Genomic DNA, 20504 nt, shown 5'->3' on the forward strand with positions numbered 1-20504 from the left:
ATGGGTGACAGATTCCGAACTGTAGTTTGTCACAGGGTTTGACATCGCAGCATGCATTCTTTCTCCTTTATTCTTCTTGTTCTTGTTTTCCTTTTAAATGTCCTGTTCCCTATTTCCCCGCCCAGTGTAGCGAAGTGTAACCCCGTGCAAGAAGCAGCCCGAACTCTAGACGCGCGGGTCTGCGAGAGCGGAACAGTCCCCGCCTCGCCAAATACATCACGAGACGCACGGCGTACTCATTCCCCTACCTCGCCCTAAAGATCACAAGGAGCGGCTCCGCATCAACGCACAAAGGTCGCCTTCCCCCTACTCCACAGCATCTGTACTGCTCGGCTTCTCAACCTCGGTACCCAAAACACGTTTGAGGACCTAACTAAGCCACCCTAACAGCACAGCTGATTCGCCTCTCAGGTACCGTGGCATGCTGCTATCTACTCTCTCAGCTAGGCATCGCCCCGACCACCCATCCTACCGAGGGGGTCTCCCTACCTCCAGACCTATACTCCCATCTCATAATCGTTTCCAACCCTACGAACATGCACCCCGACCGCGAAGGAGAACGCAGGGCAGCCCGCGCCAAAGCCCCGCACAAGCTGTGCGGCGACAATTTCGAGGTAGCCTACGTGGACGTGGCCTTGTATTCGTTGGGCTCCCGCATCGTCCTCGCCGTCGCTAACAATCAGGTCCGATTACTCGCATCAGGCTCCATCACCACAGACTCATCCCAAATTGCAAAAGAGACGGCCATTGCGCTCGCTCTCATCTCCACTTCTGCCACAAATTTCTCTCCAACTCAAAAGCCGCGCTATCCAGTTTCGCCGAGGGCATGGTATTCTGCACCGCAGCCCGGGTGCTACGCTTCTCTCCCCCCGTGTCATGACCCCCGCTCAAGCAGGCCGCCCGGGCAACGAGGTCCACTCCCTCGCCCGAGGTCTCACTTTTCAGGCTGGAGTTGCACCCCCTACGCCATCCCCGAAGCGCCTGCTTACCTTCAGAGATATATTTGCCCACTATCGCGGTACCCGGTGCGTTTACGCACCACTGGCTCCCAGACTAACCCTAACCCAGGCATCCCACTGGCACCGATCCTAGACTCGTTCTGTCCCTACCCTATTCTCTCCTTCAAGCCCACTACCGCGATCAAATCCTCTCCTTCTGTAAGCTCTGAGGGAAACCGGGAGACTTTCTTCACATTCTCCTCACATGCCCTGCCTTCCCGCACCAGTCATCATCCCCACCCACTGCGGAGTCATGCTGGAAGACTACTGGCAAGCTCCGCTGCTATAGACCAGTGCCGGACAATCACCGACGCATTGAAGCGGATAGCCTTCCAAGGGCTACCGTGCCACAGCGGTGGCAGGCAGGGATCGTTTTCTTATATAAGCGGACGGGGAGACGCTCGCAACTATAAAGCACGGTCCGCGGCACCCTTGTCCCTGCAAAGGTGATCACAGAAATCTGGGTTTTTCCCAGTTTGCGCATGGATACTACGTTGGGGTCCTAAGTGTTTTCTTGACACTTTCAGACGTCTCGTCCGGGGAGACGGTGATGACGCCCTTGCAGAATTCTCCGGAGAGCTTAGGGTGGCCCCGGAATAGCAGCTTCCGGCCTCCGACCGGCAGCATGACGTCCCAGAGCAGCTTCTCCGCAGCTTCAACTGATTGCAGTATGCACACGAGAACATTTTGGTCCCACACGGGCCAGACTGCAAGTCCCTCACTTGCGGCGTCCCCGAGGATGCTGCCAACGGCAGCGCCGGCTTGATCAGGACCTAAGGTGGCCTTCAGGTCGATGGTGTCTCGTGGCTTAAGCACCACGATGATTTCTTCTTTACCGATGCGGAGCGTGTGTTGCGGCCGCCACCGGGGCTGTTTTGCTTGTTTTACAGCAGCGTGTGGTGCGTTATCGCCCTGCACATGTGCAGAGCGTCCCGCCACCCGTTGCTGGCCGGCGTCCGTGTTGACGTCGCTGGAGGCCTTAGTCTTCTTGCGTTCGCGCCATACGCGGACCATGTCGTGTAGATATTCCTTCTCGCTGGGAAGAGGCTCCTCATGTTGGACGGTTTCCATGTTAACGATCCCTAGGGAGGAGGGATCGTATCTGGTGAATTGGCCTTGGACCGCCATAGCCGGGGAATCCCCGAAGAAACCCCGAACGCAGCTGGCGCAGCCCTTGCCACCGTCAGGCTTAGCGCCTCAGAGGTGTGGCGAGGTCTTCAAACCACTTAAAATTCAACAAAATTCAGCGCACCTTGGCAAATGTGGTGTCCACGGATGCCGCTTAGGTTGCCGGAGACGATGGTGCCAAGCTTTCTTGGGGAAAGAGTTGAAAACCGCAAATAACAGCGATCATTGGCAGTGCCGAGGTGGCGTGCGACCGCTTCCGCTGCCGACCACCGCGTAATCGTCTCACTGCTCAGTGGGCACTCAACCGCGCAGTGAGGGGACGGAGGAAAGTTGGAGTGAAATAGGCGAGAGGTGCCAATTCAGAAATAGCCAACTCTGAAACTTCTAAAAGCAGGTGGCGACGCTGAGAGAGGGAAGGGGCGCCGAAGCACGAGTTAAGCTGTGTCTCCCTCCCCTTGCGTTCTCGAGGGGGCTCGAACCTTCCCAAACGTCCGTCGTCAAGGTCCTGGCCAGAGGAGGGCCGCGAACTTGCGCTGCGACACGCAGGCGGGATAGAGCGCCTCCTGCGCTAACCTCGCGCTCGGTTACGCCTTCAACGCCGACGCTGCTCAACGCACGAACGGGCGCCTAAGAGCTGCGCTGTGAAAGCAGCGATGGTAATGCCATACATCGAGCGTTGTTTCATGGATCGTCCTAATTACCCGCAACGGTACCTTTCACCAAGCTTTCGGACCAAATAACGCGTTTGTTTGGGTGTGTGCACTAACAATAAAGACTCAGCTAGGCAAAGCATTCAGATTCTTTTGGACGTTAAGGTGGCGGTTCCACTGCCGCCATCTTGCGAGTAGTTCATATTCTGCCACCAGGCTACGACACTGATCCATCACTGAGAAAGTGTCTACCCGTCTTGCCCCCAGCGACCCGAGACTGGTTTTGGTTGAGATGTTGAGATACGTGTCCGGTCCTTTCTTGACCCGTGCACCTGTGCTGCGTGAGGGTTCTTTTGTTGCTGTGCCTGCCTTCAGAGGATTACAAACGAACCATGGCAAGCCCGGCTGCTAGTCCTCGTCGTGCGTGGGGGGAGGTGTTGGCTGGGGTGGTTCCGCATGCTTCTTTCTCTGCCTGTCCCTTGCCAAAGCCAAAGAGAGTGGGGCGAGCCGGGGCAAAGAGGGTACCGTCTTTGTCCAAACAGCGTCAGAGGTGAGGTGATCCTTGTTCGGGATAAGGATGCCAGCACGGGAACAGAGGACCGTTTCCTTCTCTCTCTTGTTTAGCCTTGGCTAAATAGCCGCACAAAGCTGTACCGTCGATGTTACTATCTGGAGGGCCTCCTTTGAGGGAATGTGCCGTTTCGTTCTTGAGTTTTACGCGACTACAGACTTTCCTGTTTTCAATGTCGTGACATATATTAGTGGGAGCAAAGAAAAAGAAAAAAATAATGCTGCCCAGCCCGCATCGCAAAAGGCACAACGTCGACACAGTGGAAACTTGGGAGAGTTAGTGATAACTGTCGACATAATTGCACACAGCAAATTAGTAAGAAAGCGAAAAGAGGAAGCGGACGCCAAAAATAAGGAAGGTGTGAAATAAAGAAAATTAATTATGTTTATGTCCCATGTATATATTTCTAGCGTTTTTTTTTTTCAATGAACCTTATAGTTGAAATCGGTGCCTTTCTTGTGTCCTTCCTTCTGCCCTCGTCTTTTGCGCGTTCAATCACTTCGTCACTGTTGATGCATAGTAATATTAGTAGTAGTCGGAACACTCCTGGTCTAGAGTGTAACCTGCTAACTATAGCGCTGAAAAAAAATATATTTTTTTATCAAATGATATTGCATCTATGATAAGAAAACTATAACAAAGACAGCTATACAATTTAGTCAACGCTCAGCGTATGCCTGTCCAACCTTATAAACTATGGTTGGTAAAGAAAAAGGCAGAGAGAAGTGGGCAATTGTCAATTTCTGTTTACCCTTGAGATGAATCGACATTGCGCAAGAGACGTAAAATTGCTATTGAGAGGGTTAGCACCGCAGGGTGTCGGAATGTGTTTACCTCAGAAGCAAATATTCGTCGTACATGCGGCGGCACCTTGCAACCAATTCCGATCAACTTCGACGGAATTTTGCCAAGGCTCACAAAAATGCAGTATACAGATGCATACCATTCACGAGGCGGACTCGAGACTTTTTTATAGACATTGTACGAAAAAGAACGGGGGGGGGGGGGGCGAGGTGTGCAGGAATGCTGCCAAAAAAAAAGGGGACGGCTACAAAGCGATAGTTCTGTAGGCACTTAGGGCGACCCCCTCCCCTCTCTCGTTTGGACCCTCAACTGCGTGCTCTTATTCATTTTAGAAGTACGTCTTTCTTGTATCCAGTTTGCATCATTAGGTTGCTTATTCCCTCCAGAATTTTCCATCGCGTGTTGAAATGTAAATCTTTCTAACCTTGCGTCGATTTGCCTCGATTTGGTTGGGTCAAAGATTGAAAAAGTGCGCCCGCGTATGTGTGTGTATATGCGTGCGTGTCCACGCTCGCGTACCTGGAAACTGTAGGAACAGCTGCTATTTTCACACCGTCTATTGTCAGGAAACTATAGCCTCGTTTACATGAACCCGACTTCGGCGGGTCGAGCCAGGAGATCGAGTTGAGCAAGGTCAGCCCAACTTGACTGCATGTTTACATGAACTCGATTTTAGCGAGTCGCGACCGGTTCAACAGCAGCGGCACCAAGCGTCGAACGGCGCAGCGGGAAAGGGCAGTGGCAGCCGGGAAGATTGCGGCATGCACGGCTGCCTCGCAGGCGCTACGGCGCAAGCGAATAACAGGTTCGCATTTATCACCCCTCCTTCCACTAACCCTACTCAGACCGGTTTACGTGCTGTCTGCTGTTGGGGTCGAGTGAGTCAACCCACCCCCTGCAGCGGAGTTGACTGGACTCGCTCCCTCGACTCCCGGATCCGACTCGTTTACATGAACCCAGTAACCGGTTTTCAGCTCAAATCCTCCACTCAACCCGTCATGTAAACACCGCTTATAACGTGCTTGTAATCATTTTCCGAGAATTCCTTTTCCTGCGGCGCTAGTCTACCCCGCCTGCAGGAGGGGCGCGCAGCAAGGGGAGGGGGCGGTCCTTTGTGCCAGTTCCCGAAAAGGGGTCTTCTCAGCACTATAGTCGGTTACAACAAAAGAACGAAGCGGCACACGCAACTCAGACGGAGCTCTCCAGCCAATCACGTCGATTTGTGTGGCTGTGCATGCAGCCAAGTCTGTGAAAGAGAACGAAGGAGTCGGCGCTTTGTCCCCGTGTCGCCGACGGTGGATGTCCTTTGTTCGGGATAAGGCTAAAAGAATAATAACGCAAAAAGAAAGGAAGAGATTTTGCTGCCCCGGCATCCGCCATCGTCTCTAGGAGCACCTAAGCAGGAGCAGGGGAAAAGACAGGGAGAAAGGCGAAGGTACTAGTAGGTGTGGTGCCCCCGTTAATTGTCTCAGCTGCACTGGCCACTAAAGGGGGAGGGGGGGGGGGAGGGCTGGGCTGCTCACCTTTCGCATAGATCCGCGCGAGAGCGTCTTTTTCGCAAAAGCGCTGAATGCTACAGGTGGGGTCATATTCGGCAACAGACGGTCGTGGCAGCTTCAGTCTCCACTGCTGTCGCGGCGCGCCTGTGGTGACCGAACAGAAAACTGTTCGGTCGACGCGCTTGGCTGGGCGGTCTCCTTTGATGGGCATGTGCTGCTTCGTTCTTGAGTTGTACCCGACTTATATACCACATGGATTCATTTCAGCGGTGGAACATGGCGCCCTCTGAACCACGGCATTCGTTTGAAAGAAGTGCGAGTCTAGTTCAGGAAAACTGCACCTGCTCCATGGTTAGTGCTGAAATAGTGCAGCTGCAGCCGCCATGGAAGCAGATGATCGTTTGCGGGTTGTGATAAACGGCGGAGACTCAAGTAACTTTCACTCGTCGACAAGCTAGAACGCTGCTCGAGTTCTCCAAAGAAACGGATCGAGGCTGGTTCATGGCAACATGTTATTGTGATGTGCGGTTTGCACATTTCTTCATGAGATACGAGAGGTTGGCTGCCGCTGATGTAGGCTGTAAACAGCTGGCTCCAATTCATTGGCATCGCAAAGGCTAGCGACGACCAGGCCTGCACTCGACCATCCGTTTTGGAAGCAGACAGTGCCAAACTGCGCTCAAAGTGCCGGAACTAGCGGTACACACCCGCCGTACCGCCGCTGCCGCAGAACTTTGCCGAACTGGTGCATTGAGTGCAGGCGAATCGAGCGCTCTCCAACTTCCCCTCCACAGCGCTAGCCGGAACAACAAACAACCGGCAGCACGAAGCGAAAGCCTGTCTCTTCCCTTTCCTGTCGCTTTAGCAATGCCAAAGCTGTCCTCGAAAAATAATACGACGCCCAGAATGCGTTTCGTAGCGTCAGGTGAAAAAAATTGGCAGTGGCTTAGCTCTGCTATGCCTGGATATACGTAGCGTCAAGTGATCCGGTGTTTCGGCCGCACGTTTCGCCTTGGCTGCTCGACGGCAAACTGCCAGGCGACAACCTCGGGATCGGAAGAATTTACATTTTCCAGTCTTCTGCGCCGTTTGGCAGCGGCTCGACTCTCCTTAGCTTACCAGAGTTTACATGTTGAGCGCGACCGTCATTTCTCCGCGCACCCTCCTCGCGCATGCGCAGTAGCGCGCGGCGCAACTGTCGTAAACACGAGGTCACGCGTCGGAGAGGAGCGCATGCCGGCGGCGCCGGCAGCGAGGAGCTCGCACCGGCGGACCTGCGCCTCTCGTGACGTCACGCGGTTCTCGCGCTGCGCATAACAGGCGGCGCACACTCGCGCAAAACTCGGCTCTGACCCGCGTAGTGTGGCTTTACTAGCTTTACGCTACAAAACAATCCAGCAAAGCAATATGGCGGAAATCTGCTTGGAAGTTCGACACACAATACATAGGGCAAAATCGAGGGAAACGTGCGAACATCGTAGAGGTATCGTTCCCTCTCGTGAACACCTCCTGATTGTAAATGTTTAGCAGCGCCACACTCGTTATTTTTTTGAAGTGTGATTATTTAGTACACGTGCATGTGTGTAGATGGCGCTACTTACTAAATTTATCTACATTTATCGCATGTCGCTGCGTTATTGCTATTATTGTTTGTATTCTGTGGACTTTGTTCTTGGCAATTGTTACAAGTTGATTAAAGGAATGAGAGACCGACATTTTAAGAGTATATTTGCCAGAAAAAAAGAAGCCGCGGAACGTTTCAAGAGCTTGTGTCCTTCATGAGGAGAACAAAAAAGGTAGCTAAAATCAACTAGACATTGCGCATTCCCCAAAAGCCGTAGAGTAAAGGCGATGCTTAGCCGCGTAGAGCGAAGTATTACGTTTCTTCACGCAAAATCTCAAAACTGCCACGCGCTGGTTACCTGAACAGTTTTGCATTCCGTTTTTAACTATTTCGAAAAAACGCTAATTTTGATCAGGAATAACTTTTAAACTAAACGAGGCAGACGGACGAAATTTTCAGAATGGAAGGGCGATTAGACGATCTCAAACTGTACAAAAAGGCGCCGCAATATCCCAAAAGTTATTGCAGATTACATTGTTCTGTTTTCTATGCTTTTCAAACATGTGTGGCTAATAAACTAATCTATACACGTACTTCTAAATGCTTAAATATGTTGACTAGCATCCGATCTCAAAGTATCTCGAAAGATATTTCTCTAGGTGCAAGAGGTTTTTCACAATTTTGCATTTCCTGAGACAAGTTGAGCTCAACTGCCAGTTTTCATCTTTGCGTTTTCTTTTACAGTTGAAACAAATTTGCAGCTACCGTTAAACAAAATGCATCTTTTGAAAGAAGAGAAAAGTAGCTTTTCGGAGATATCTGAACCATATTTATGAAGCGAACGAGCGAGGTACAGTCGACGTACAAATATCACCAAAAATGGTTCCCGCTCACCGTCAGAGTGGGACCGCCACCTTAAAGAGTGTGCGCCCCATTTTAGCCCGTTTTGTTCAAAAAGTCTTTCATAACTTTATCCCATAGAAAAAATTTTCCCTTCGTATTAGCTGCACGCCTACGTGTGTAAAGCACGATTATCCCAGAGCCGTATATTCCCTTCGGGAGAGTTTGGCGGAGGGGCGGGGCCAACAGCCATCCAAATTTAGCGGCGGCGCGGTCAGCCATTTTGTGCCGAGGCGCCCGAAGCTCTCCTTGGGGGCGTGCTAGCGCTGCGCCTCTGGCGAACTTTTATCAAAGAAAATAACCGCAAATAACGTGCGTATTTGAATGTTCACAGAAAGGTAGCCTTACAGAAGCCGAGTTTAACATGCTTCAAAAGCAGGATTGCCTGGGCGTGCGCCAATACGCTCTGTGTTGCGGTTCTGGTTCGCGGCAGATCTGCAGTTGTGTGCCAGCTTTGTGGGCTGCGAGAGCTTATTTCATTTTAACCGCATAAACCAAATGAACATTGTTTTTTAGGCGCTTAGGTGTCGTACGTGCGGCATTTCGTTATGTCGGACGCTTATGTCGGACGCGGCGCCGTGCTCGATTCTTGTCGCCTTGCGGGAAACGGTAAAGTGCGAACCCTTTTTTCTGCGAGTTCGAGCAGCCCACTGCGCTGCAGGCTCCCATTGCGATCTCCGTGCTGGTCCGCGATAGGTTACACGGCCGATAAGTGCACGAATAAACAGCAAAGATGCAGCAGGGCGGTCACAAGGGAAGCGCAACTGCTGACAGCACCACCGCCTGCGCAGCGTCGCGAGCAGCCTCGGCACAAAATGGCGTTGGCGGGGCGGAGGTGATGGGTTGCCAGACACGAGTGCAGCAGTTGCCAGACTGGCGGCGAGATCAAAAAACCGCCGAACTCTCCCGAAGGGAATATACGGCTCTGGATTATCCACTTTTATAACTGTGCATGCAGTCAAGTATTGCAGTCAGAAAGATTTTTCTTTGAAGCCCTTCCTTTAATATTATGCCTATGACCACGTTAAGTTATCGTTTCACGGTCTTTGCCAGTGCATCGCTTTCGCTGCCGAGGATGTCTCCACGTTGCGCTCCGTCAATATCGTAGCTAATGCAAGAGCACTTGCAGCTTTTGAACACTATGTCCAAATTAATTAATATTCTACATTTGCACACTTTACATGGACAGGCAGAGCTAAACCAAACCAGTCAAAGCCGCCCAAAAGCAGCGCTGGAGCAGTGGGAGGGGAGATTCGCCAGCGGCGCCCTGGAAAACCAGGAGGCGCTAGTATCCATCGCCAAAGGGTCGCTGGAAGCTGCTGGTGTCCTGGACTCAGGACCCCGCCCACAATCTGCTCAGGTCTCCTTGTTTACGAGAAAAGTACCTCACCTCTGTGCCTCATCCCGCTCGTCGGATATGTTTATCTCTCTGAGAAAATTTCTTTATCTAACCCAATAAATGTTTTCCGACGTCATCATCTATCTTCTCTGTCTGCGCCAAGATATTCTCTAAATGCCAGAAGCATCGATCGGCACAACCATGCGCCGATGGCATTGGAGATTGTGGACGCTGCAACGAATGGCGCGCATTTTCGTTAAGCCGACACTTTGCCCGAAATCCGTACAGAGCCTGCGATACCAGTTTTTGATAGCATTTTCAATTTATTCGCGCGTACGGGCCTTAAAGAGCAGTACTTGACATTTGCGAGCAAACAATGAATGTTGAAAAGCTCGAGTCTATCATCAGCTTTTAACAATCGATAAAAGTAACAATCATCGCGATCAACACGTCTTTATGATGCAGTGGAGGAGTAGTTTTTATACGTACTTGTAGAACGCGGCATCCCTGCTCCTCCCTTGCAGCATATCCTGAACAAAGTTACCTTAACGTAACCTAGCCAGCCTCCGCCACACACGTGGAGCGGGATGAGAAACTGAACTGAAGAAGGCTGATGGAACGCTGACCTGTCGCATTAATAGGCAAATGTCACTTTTCACTACATTCTGCGACCTCTTATCTTGAAAATAAGCACCGCGCATGTCTAAGGAGGGTAAGATATTGCATTTATGAATAATCATTATTATCATCAGCCTGACTACGCCCACTGCAGGGCAAAGGCCTCTCCCATGTCTCTCCAATTAGCCCTGTTCTTTGCAAGTAGCGGCCACCGTATCCCCACAAACTTCTTATCTCATCCGCCCACCTAACTTTCTGCCGCCCACTGCTACGCTTGCCTTCTCTTGGAATCCAATCCGTTGCCCTTAAAGACCAGCGGTTATCTTGCCTTCGCCTTGCGTGCCCTGCACAAGCCCATTTCTTCCTCATGATATCGACTAAGATGTCATTAAGAGGGACAAACACGCGTTTGTTCCCTCACCCACTCCGCCCGCTTCCGATCTCTTAGCGTTACACCTATCATTTTTCTTTCCATAGCGCGCTATGTAATCTTTAACTTCAGCTGAACCCTCTTTAATAGCCTACATGTTTCTGCCCCATAAGTGAGCAGCGGTAAGGTACAGCTGTTGTATACTTTTCTCTTGAGGAATATTGGTAAATTTCTTTCTTTCTTTATTCAATTTACTCCGCTTAGCCCGAAGGCGCTACAGCAGGGGGTTACAATGATGAAAAAAACACATCTTCATAAACACAGCACATTTGCTGACCTGAAAGGCGATTCCATTTACTGACAGAACGCACAAAAAATGAATTTGCATACATATTCGTTCTGGTACGGTTTTGGTACGGTAATTGCCATTCATGATCTGGGAGAACCTGCAAAATCCGCTCCACCACATTCATATTCTCGAAGTTATTTCCCTCTCTGGACTAAGGGCAGCCGACCTTTGTACAAGCAGATGGACAAAGCCATCTGACAGCCACAGAAGAAAGGCAAATCAAGAGCTTAATAAAGTTGTTCACTCACTCACTCCCTCTCATGATCCGGATCAGTGCTCACTACCTGCCCTAAGTATACATATCTCTTAATACTTCCTGCACCTCGCTACCATTTGCGAACTGCTGTTCCCTTGCTAGACTGTGTCACATTACTTTGGCTTTCTGCACGTTAATTTTTAGCCCCATCGTTCTGCTTGGCATGTCTAACTCATTGATCATGCTTTGCAGTTCATGTCCTGAGTGATTTAGCAAGGCAATGTCATCAGCGAATCGCAAATTAATCAGGTAATCTCCATTGAGTATTATCCCCAACTGTCCCCATTTCAGGCCCCGGAATGCCTCCTATAAATAGGCGGTGAATAGCATTGGCGTTATCGTGTTTCCCTGCTTGACATCTTTCCTTATTGGAATTTTATTGCTGACTTTATGGAGGAATATGGTAGGTGTGCAATCGTTATAGTTATCTTCCAATATTTTCACATAACTCTTCTACACCCTTATTCCGCAATGCCTGCATGACAGCTAAGGTTTCCACTGAGTCAAATGCTTTCTCGTAATCAATGAAGGCTGTATATGGGGGTTGGTTATATTCTGCGCATTCTCTATCACCTGAATGATTGCGTGAATATGGTCTATTGCCGAGCATCTTTTACGAAAGCCTGCAGCATGATCATTTGGTTGAATTTAGTCTGAGGTTGTGCTGAGTCTATTAGCGATTACCTTAGTAAATACCTTGTAGGCATCGGACAGTAAACTGAATGATCTGTAATTCTTCAAGTCCTTGACGTCTCCTTTCTTATGAATTAAAATAATGTTAGCGTTCTTCCAAGCTCCTGGTACGCTCCAGATCACAAGACATTCAGTATACATGGTGGATAGTTTTTCTAGCACAATCTCTCCTCCGTCCTTCAACAAGACTGCTGTTACCTGATCCTCTCCGGCTGCTTTCCCCCTTTCCATTGCTCCTAAGGCCTTCTTTACTTCATCCTTCGTTACTGGCAGGATGTCCCATTTCTGTGCTCTACTGCTTCTCCCAGTAACGTTCTGATTACATTCACTACTGTAGAGATTTGTGTAGAACCCTTCGGCTACCTTAACTTTCTTATCCATATCGCTAATGACATTGCCCTCTTTGTCTCTGAACGCATACATCTGGTTTTTACCTATGACTAGTTTTCTCTTCACTGCTTTTAGGCTACCTCCGTTCTTTAGAGAAAGTTCCAATTTTCTCCATGTTAAAGTTCCTTATGTCGGCTACCTTGCGCTTATTAACTTCGATAGCTCTGCTAGTTCTACTCTATCTGTGGAGTTAGACGTCCTCATGCTTTGGCGTTTCTTAAGCAGACCTCTAGTCTCCTGAGATAGCTTGCATGTATCCTGCCGAACCACCCGGCCACCTACATCTGCAGCGCACTCCACAACGATACCATTGAGATTATCGTTCATTCTTTCAACATTACGGTCGTCTTCTTCAGTTAAAGCGGAAAATCTGTTCTGCAGCGACATTATGAATTCCTCTGCCTTCCCTCTGAATGCTAACTCGTTCATAGCCTTTCGCTTCACCAGTTTCCTCTGTTCCCTCTTCAAATCTAAGCTAATACGAGACCTTACAATTCTGTGGTCGCTACAACGCACCTTTCCGAGCGCCTCCACATCCTCTACGAGGCCAGGGTGAGCGCACAGTACAAAGCCTATTTCATTTTTAGTCTCCCTATTGGGGCTCTTCCATGGCCACTTCTTGGTTGCTCGTTTGCGGAAGAAGGTATTCGTGGTCCGTAAATTATTTCTATCTGCGAACTGTACTAATAACTCTCCCCTGCTATTCCTAGAACTTATGCCATAGTCACCTACCGCCTAGTCTCCAGCCTGCTTCTTGCCTACCTTCGCATTGAAGTCGCCCATCAGTACAGTGTACTGTGATTTTACTTTGGTCATTGTTGATTCCACATCTTCATAGAGGATTTCAACGATATGGTTATCATGGCTTGATGTAGGCGCCCAGGCTTGCACCACGTTCAGCTTATACCTCTTATTAAGCCTAATTACGATAGCTGCCACCCTCTGGTTCATACTATCAAACTCCTCTATGTTGCCAGCTATATCCTGATTGATGAGAAATCCCACACCTAATTCTCGTCTGTCTGCTAATCCACGATAGCACCGGACGTGCCCGGCCTTTAACACTGTATATGCCATATCTGTCCTCCTAACCTCACTAAGCCCTATGAGATTCCATTAATTACTCGCTAATTCCTCCAACAGCACTGCTAAGCTAGCCTCACTGGATAAGGTTCTAGCGTGAAATGTTGCGAAGTTCAGTTTCCAATGGCTGCCTGTCCGGAGCATGCGATTCTTAGCACCCTCCGCTGCGTCACAGGACTGACCGCCGCCTTGGTCAGTTGCTCCGCAGCTGCTGGGGACTAAGGGCCGAGAGCTAATTGGTTTGTTCATAGAAGGTTGCGGCCAAGTACTACATAAAAGTGGCCAAATCCTGTTCTGGTGAGGAAGGGCGTTGTCGGTTGTGGCCACCGAGATCAGGCCGTACTCCAGGCTTCGTTATGCAAGTCCATCCACAATGTGGAGTTTGTTCATTTTTTTTAAAACCCGATGGAAAATGGCGTGGCACCAGGTCCTCTAGCACGCGAGGCGGAAGCTCTACCTCTGCGCCATCGCTGTTCTTTTTTTCAGGAAGTTGAGGACTTGTCAAACTGCTTCCGCAGCCTTTTCTTCAAACCTCAACGCCCTCAAATGTTCATTGCAAACAAAAAATAAAGCACTTTACTTACTTACTTACTTACTTACTTACTTACTTACTTACATACTTACTTTACTTAATTTACTTTTTGCTTTACTTACTTACTTAAATTACTTACTTCTCACGTCTTCTAGGCACAACCCTAACCATAACCGTCCCTGCCAGTGCTACTTCGTCTTCGTCAGCTACGCGCAACCTGGCAATACTGGGTACCATTATTCCCCCCTTATGAAAAAGAAGAGCGTTATCGTGACTCCAACAACACCACTGTCGACGTAAGGGTAAAACAGAATATAAATGAAAAACAAGCAAAGTGTCGCAACTGAAGCGAGCGACGACCATGGTTATCCATAGAGCACACAGTCAGGCATACACAGTCCGATCAGGCTTGCTGCAAGTAAGTGGCATCTTACAGGCTTGCACTTGGCAGCATTCCAGAGAGGAGATAAACTACTACCAGCCCTCATCTACTTCATTTCATTAGTGACCCTGTGCATGTATGGCGACATTTCAAGGTTTTGATATTGTCTGCCCTGGCTCAGCACTCGCTTTTTGGCTTGCAGCCTCTGATTTTTTGAACATGTGTCCCAGCTGCTGCTGCTGCAGCCATGCAGGCTTGCTTCTGCTTGTTCAACAGTTATAGGTGTGTGGAGTCAAAAGCAAACTATCTTTTTTATTCAGTTACCCTAAAGGCCCGTGTGGGCATTACATAGGGGGAGGGGGGGGGTACAATAAAAGTTTAGAATACGGAGAAAATACACAAACAGGCGAGTGCGCACAAAATTCGAACATGAAGCAAATACGTCATTGCAGGTAGATATATGCGGCTCATACAACATTCACAGCCCCAGGAAGCACTTCAGACTGTCGACAAATGTGACGAGGTCAGTGATGGACGCCACGTTTTCCGGGAGCTGATTCGAGTTGCGGATGGCAACAAGAAGCGGTGACTGAAAAAACAGATTTGTGCGGGCGAAAATGGGCTGTACTTTGTGTTGGTGATCGAGTCGCGGAAATACTTGGTTAGCTGGTACTACGTGTAGCGCAGAAAAGGGTGAATGACTATGGTAAAGTTTGTGAAAGAAGGACATGAGCTGAAGCAACCTGCGTTTCTCGAGCAGAGATAAGTTAAGAGACCTTTTCATTTCAGATACGCTTGCTGTGCGTGAGTAGTTCTTTACGATGAACCGGGCAGCTTTGTTTTGAAGAGATTCAACTTTATTTATTAGATAGGTCTGATGTGGATTCCATATAAGCGACGCGTATTCGAGTTTTGAGCGGATTAATGCAGTGTATGCCGTAAGTTTTGTAGACGAGTTGGCCAGATGCAAGTGCGCCTAATGAAGCCAAGCGCTTTGGATGCCTTGCTGAGCGTCATATCTATATGAAGGTTCCATGACAGGTTGGATGATAAATGAACGCCTAAATACTTTATGTTGGACACTGATTCCAGCTTGGCATCGTTTATACTATAAGTATAGGACTCCGGCTTGACCGTCGTGAACGTGATGGCTTTCGTTTTTGACACATTAATCTCCATTTATTTGCCCAGAGCCCAGTGAGAGCAGACATGAAAAGAACTAAAATTTATGCTAATATTTTCAGGTGAAGGTGCCTTTACTTTCCAGTTGCGATGGTAATACTGCCCCAGCTGTTGTTTAAAACATAGTTTAATACGACTTTACCCATAGTGGAGCTAACCAAATTAAAAGACCATAGGGTTCCAAAACAACTTAACTTTGTGCACATTTATGTGACTTAAAATGGGGACGACAGGCAGTAGACAAGACACACAGCTCGCATGTAAAAAGACAATGTCAGGCATTCATTTTCGAGGTCTTGTATCATGACCTAGATTAGAGCACCCAGTGATGTCACAGAGGACAGATTCTGTTACTCATGAAATTTCACAATGTCAAGTACTGTTCAGCTATTCTGTTTAACTTTTGAGCTCACAGCAATATCACTGTTCCCACTGAGCAGTAATATTGCAGCCATTGCCACTGTTCAGCAACGCACTGAGTAGCCCAATCCCCACGGCAGAGGTAGCAGCTGCTGCATTGCTGTAAAATGTTATTCGCGAGTATAGCGTGAAATCGCAGGTTACTGGCAAGTGCAACGGTGAAATGGGATGAGCCGTGATGTCACAATGACATCCCGTCGAGTTCATTGGATTTGAGGCATATTTGGCGGCGCCTTCTTGACTTGTATTTTACTATATGTCCACCAATATTTGACTACAAGCATAGAACGACCAGTAGGAAGATTGCTGCATGCAGCTGAGGCGAGCTTTTTGTTGAGGCCGGCTTAGTGAACAGCCGGAAGGCCAAACCTAGCTTGCAGCTGCCTCTCGCTTGTCTAGCGAAAATTAAGAAGATGAGGAAGAAGATGTTTCCCAGGGGCTCGCGGCAGCGCTGGTGTCAGCGGGTAACCGGCCTCTTCAACCACCGCGTTGATTCCGCATGGCGCGGCCATGACCGCGGGCGGACGACGGTACGACGTCAACGCTGCGGTCGAGGCTTGACGTCGAGCCGTCTGCGGCGTCCTGAAGACCAGTGCGCAGGTTCTGGTGCCTCAGCGCGCCGGACAGAACCATGCTGGTGGCGCCGCGTTTGCTTCACTTGCTCACATGCCTCGCTGCAGCGGCGAGCTCGGACAGCGTGTACCCACGCAGCTTCCAGGACGCGTGGGAAGAAAACAGGAAGCACCAGTTGCCACCCGCGTTCGAGGACCGCTTCCGGCACGAAGACGAGGGCCAGAAACACAAAGTAAGCGACGCAAGGAAACAGTGGCCTCGATTTTACGATGTCGGGCGTCCGGAACAGGCTGCGGTCATTGCACCTTCTCAACTGGAGCCATCAAGCGTTTTTCGCAGCATCCTCGACCGCGCAAACGGTTTCCAAGAGCTGCTTCGCGATGACAGCAGCCGTTTTCTGGGTGACAACTTCGCGCTGTCAGGACAAGCCGTCCGCGAGGTCTTCAACAACGGATCGAGCAAACTGCGCACGGCAGACATGAGCCGCATCCGAGTACATCCGGGAGACCTTGTTCCGCGGAAGCGTCGTGTCGGTCTGCGACGCTATACGAGGAAGCTGTTTTTTAAGCCGACGACCACTACGATACGGACAACTACGACGACGACCAGCACGACTACCCCGGCTGCCCCAAAGACGACGTTTTCGCTAGCCTTCTTTCCCAGCCGTCGCCGCAAGCTTTTTGTGAGGCTGCGCAAGATAGACAAGGACCTCCTCTTTAAGAAGCTCGTCACGAAGGGTGTGCTACACCCGGATGTCGCCCGAACTCCGCGGAGAACTAAGCAGTTGCACCATGACAGCGCTAAGAAAGTGGAACCTCCGCGACGAGCGACCAGCCACCGCAGCGTCGTGGAAGAGGCGTACGCACTTCCTCAGCTGCCGCACAGGCCCCGTCGGTCTCACCTGAGCCTCTCGGACGGCTTCCTCAAGAAGCGCTTCGGCACCTTCAAAGACCTCGAAGTGCACCTCGTCAGCGGTGGGTCCGCGACCGACTTTGAAGTGCCCGACGTCGACGTAGTGCTCAAACACGCGGCCGTCTACAGGACACCCATGGACAACACCTCGTTGGAGCTGTACTGCATGGCGGGCTACAAAACAGCTGCCAGCGTCACTTGGCGTGTCAACGGTCGCAGCCCGGAGGACTTTGTTAGCACTGAGACGGCGTTTTCAAAAAGGGACGCCGGTCTCAAGGTCATCATTTCGCGGCTGCGCCTCCAGAGGCTCGAGGTGCTGCCCACGACGACAGGCAACTACAGTTTCGAATGCGTTGCAAACGTCGACGACTCGGACGCCCGGGCAAGTATGGAGATCGCCGGCACCTTCAACAACTCGTGCATCGACAGCAGTGACTGCGACGCCCGCAACGCGCTGTGCACTTTCGGCAAGTGCGAGTGTAAGGACTTCCTGCCAGTTCCTCTGAACTCCCGTCACACAACATGCCGCTCCTTCGGCTACATCGGCTGGCCGTGCCACTACGACGAGCAGTGCTCCTATGCTGTGCAGAACAGCGTGTGCAGCTCCAAGGGCCGTTGCGCCTGCCTCCAAGACTACCGACGCAACAAGGATAACCAGTCGTGCGTCCCTCGCAGCGGGTTGGGCGCCGAATGCTCCGAGCTGCGAGACTGTGAAGCGGCGCGGGCCGTTTGTCGTGGCGGACACTGCCGCTGTCCCGAGGGAAAGAGTCCGCGGGAGGGAAGTTGCTTCGATCTACCGGCTGCGCCGCTCCTGGAGCGCATGAAGGACAAGATGTTCCGGATAGCCAACCTCACTGTACCTTCTCCGAACGAAAATGTTACGCTGCCCACCGCACCTACAGTGCTCACCTTCAGAAAAGCTGCCGTGTCGTTGGCACGTAGCCACAGCGACCCCGCCATGGCGGTGAAGATCCTAACCTTGTTGGTAGCTACATTGGCGAGTAGGATTGCTCTGTGATACAGATTCTGCGTGCTTCTCATTCAGTGACACAGATAGTAGCTCCCCGGGATGCTAGGAATAATCCTGTGATGGCGATCACAGTTCCGGTGATTTGGTTGTGTACCTGTTTGTGTAAGGCAGTACGGTTAAGTCTATTTTGAACTCTTAACTGAAACTTCGTTTGGTTTTAGCCTTTGTTCGACAGCGTGCAAAGGTGGGGCGGAGTGAAACTTTTATTTAGTTCGGCCTTTTGATTGCTTTTCAGTCACTGGAATGAGGACATCTTCGTGCTTACGTCTGCGTAACGTGCTTAACGTTGCCTCGTCCTGGGGAATACTTCAACTTGAGGGCATGCACCATCATTACTCCGCACATATAGCTATTCCATAACACCGCAGCCAAGGGACAGTTTAAAATGCATCCGGTCAGCTATGGCTTCAATCAACAGGAAACTAAGACTCTGAAAACTTGTATGGAGCCTTTGGCAGGTCACGCGTGTCTATGCAAGAGCAGCCCAAATGTACGAGCACGCAGCGTAAACGTTCGGTTACATGTCCACAGGAGGGGAATAAAGTGTCACGGCGTCGCCTTCATTTCTTTGTGATGATTAGTGACGCAGTTAAATCACTGAGAATTTTATCGGAATGCAAGTGTACGTGCATCTCTTCAATTTAAGAGAACCACCGACTGGCTAAAGCAAGTCACCAGATGTACTTTGAAAATAAGACCTCTTCTTACATTGGTAAATCAGGCATGGTATCGCAGCTTATACAAGAATCATAAGTTTAGTTCAGTGGCGATAATTTCGGAAAACAAAATTAAGCAGCAGTCTGCGGGCAATTGTACTACTGCCGTTGTGGCGTATCAACATTTATACACACTCTGCCGTTGCATGCGTCGATATTTCTTCTTTTGAAAATGTTATGTTTGTATTCCCTGCTATCTCTTCGAATTCATTCATGAAGCAAACAAAGGCCAGCTTAAGAAATGACAACTGCATTCTAGGATAGGATGAGAGAACAGTTTCTTGACAAATACGACAACAGGCGGGACACAGTGTGTTAACACGCCATTGTCCGACCGTGTTGTCGAATCTGCCCAGCAAGTCACTTTTCTGTTAGATACCTTCGCGTCAAAGAGTGGAGCATCGAAATAGCGGCCTGTACTCACATATTGGCTCAAAAGTAATGCGGCAGGTTTAAAGACATGCAGCAAGACAATTTCCATTCTTCAACGGCATATCCATCCCTTGCGGCTTGCGCCTCGTTTGTTCTTGGTTCTTAAATTTTGATGCTTGACGGCCGTCATTTGGCTCAGAAATTGTTCTTTCTAGCATGGGTTACATAAATAAGAGCGCGCGTACTAATCGAACAGTTAATCCTAAATCACTTTCAAGTAGTTTCTGAGCCAAACGTTCTTGGATTAGAACTTCCATCACTGTACTTCACGACCAACCAAGAATGAGAGCAAGAACCATTTTATGTAGGAACGCAAATCGGCTGGTGAATTCAGAAACCATGTATCGACCATGTGCCACATGAGTCTAGTTATGCGTTTTTGACGTGCGTGTTAAAAGTCTACTGGTCGGCACTGTTTGGAAGAGCAGTGCAAGGGGAGAAGTGCAACCTTCCACAGCTTAGTTGCACGTACTGCCGATGAATAAATAGGAGGAGAAACATCTTTAATGTGCGAAAGGCTGGGAAGGACGGCTGGAGCAAAGGTGTGTTCACACTTGCCCAAAGATCCGGCGAGCGAAGCGGATTTGGCCGCTTTTGACGTCGAGCGAGGCGGAAAGCGGCGCGGTGAGGCCGATCGGTCCAGACCGATTTCCGCCACGCTGCGACAAACATAGCGGCGCCCTTCGAAGCCAGGCCCCTTGCTTCGGACTTAATTCTCGTCGTTGCTGCCTTTTTCAGAGTGTTCACTGGCCATAAATGGGGCACCGGTATTTCGCATCGTCTCACCTCGCCTCTAAGAAAACGTATAAGTGATAAATTTGCTTTATTTTTTATTAACAGTGATGATTCTGCCGCTCCTAGAGGAGTTGTTGACAGTTGACCGTAAGCGAATCCGCTTCGCTCGCCGGATTTTCGGGCAAGTGTGAATGCGCCTTAACATTTAGACCTGCTACTCCACTCCGTGGGAGAAGGGAATGGCAAAAGACAAATAGGGAGAAGGTCAAGATCACAGCTCATAGAGCGAGCAGTACACGTAGTGCGACCTCACAGTGGCCGCAAAGTCGTAGTAACGAGTAGTAACGAAGAGCAATGCGCTTTGTGCACCACCTTCAT

At 49.9% G+C, this 20504-nt stretch overlaps 1 pseudogene; it reads right to left on the minus strand.

The window, feature by feature from the left end:
* Positions 1–14431: 14431 nt before the first annotated feature.
* LOC149360791 (uncharacterized) lies at positions 14432–15305 on the minus strand (annotated as a pseudogene).
* Between the last annotated feature and the right edge of the window lie 5199 nt (positions 15306–20504).

Source organism: Amblyomma mixtum, chromosome 2 (genome assembly GCF_055824585.1).
Source record: "Amblyomma mixtum isolate Tamu chromosome 2, ASM5582458v1, whole genome shotgun sequence".
NCBI classification, from domain to species: Eukaryota; Metazoa; Arthropoda; class Arachnida; order Ixodida; family Ixodidae; genus Amblyomma; species Amblyomma mixtum.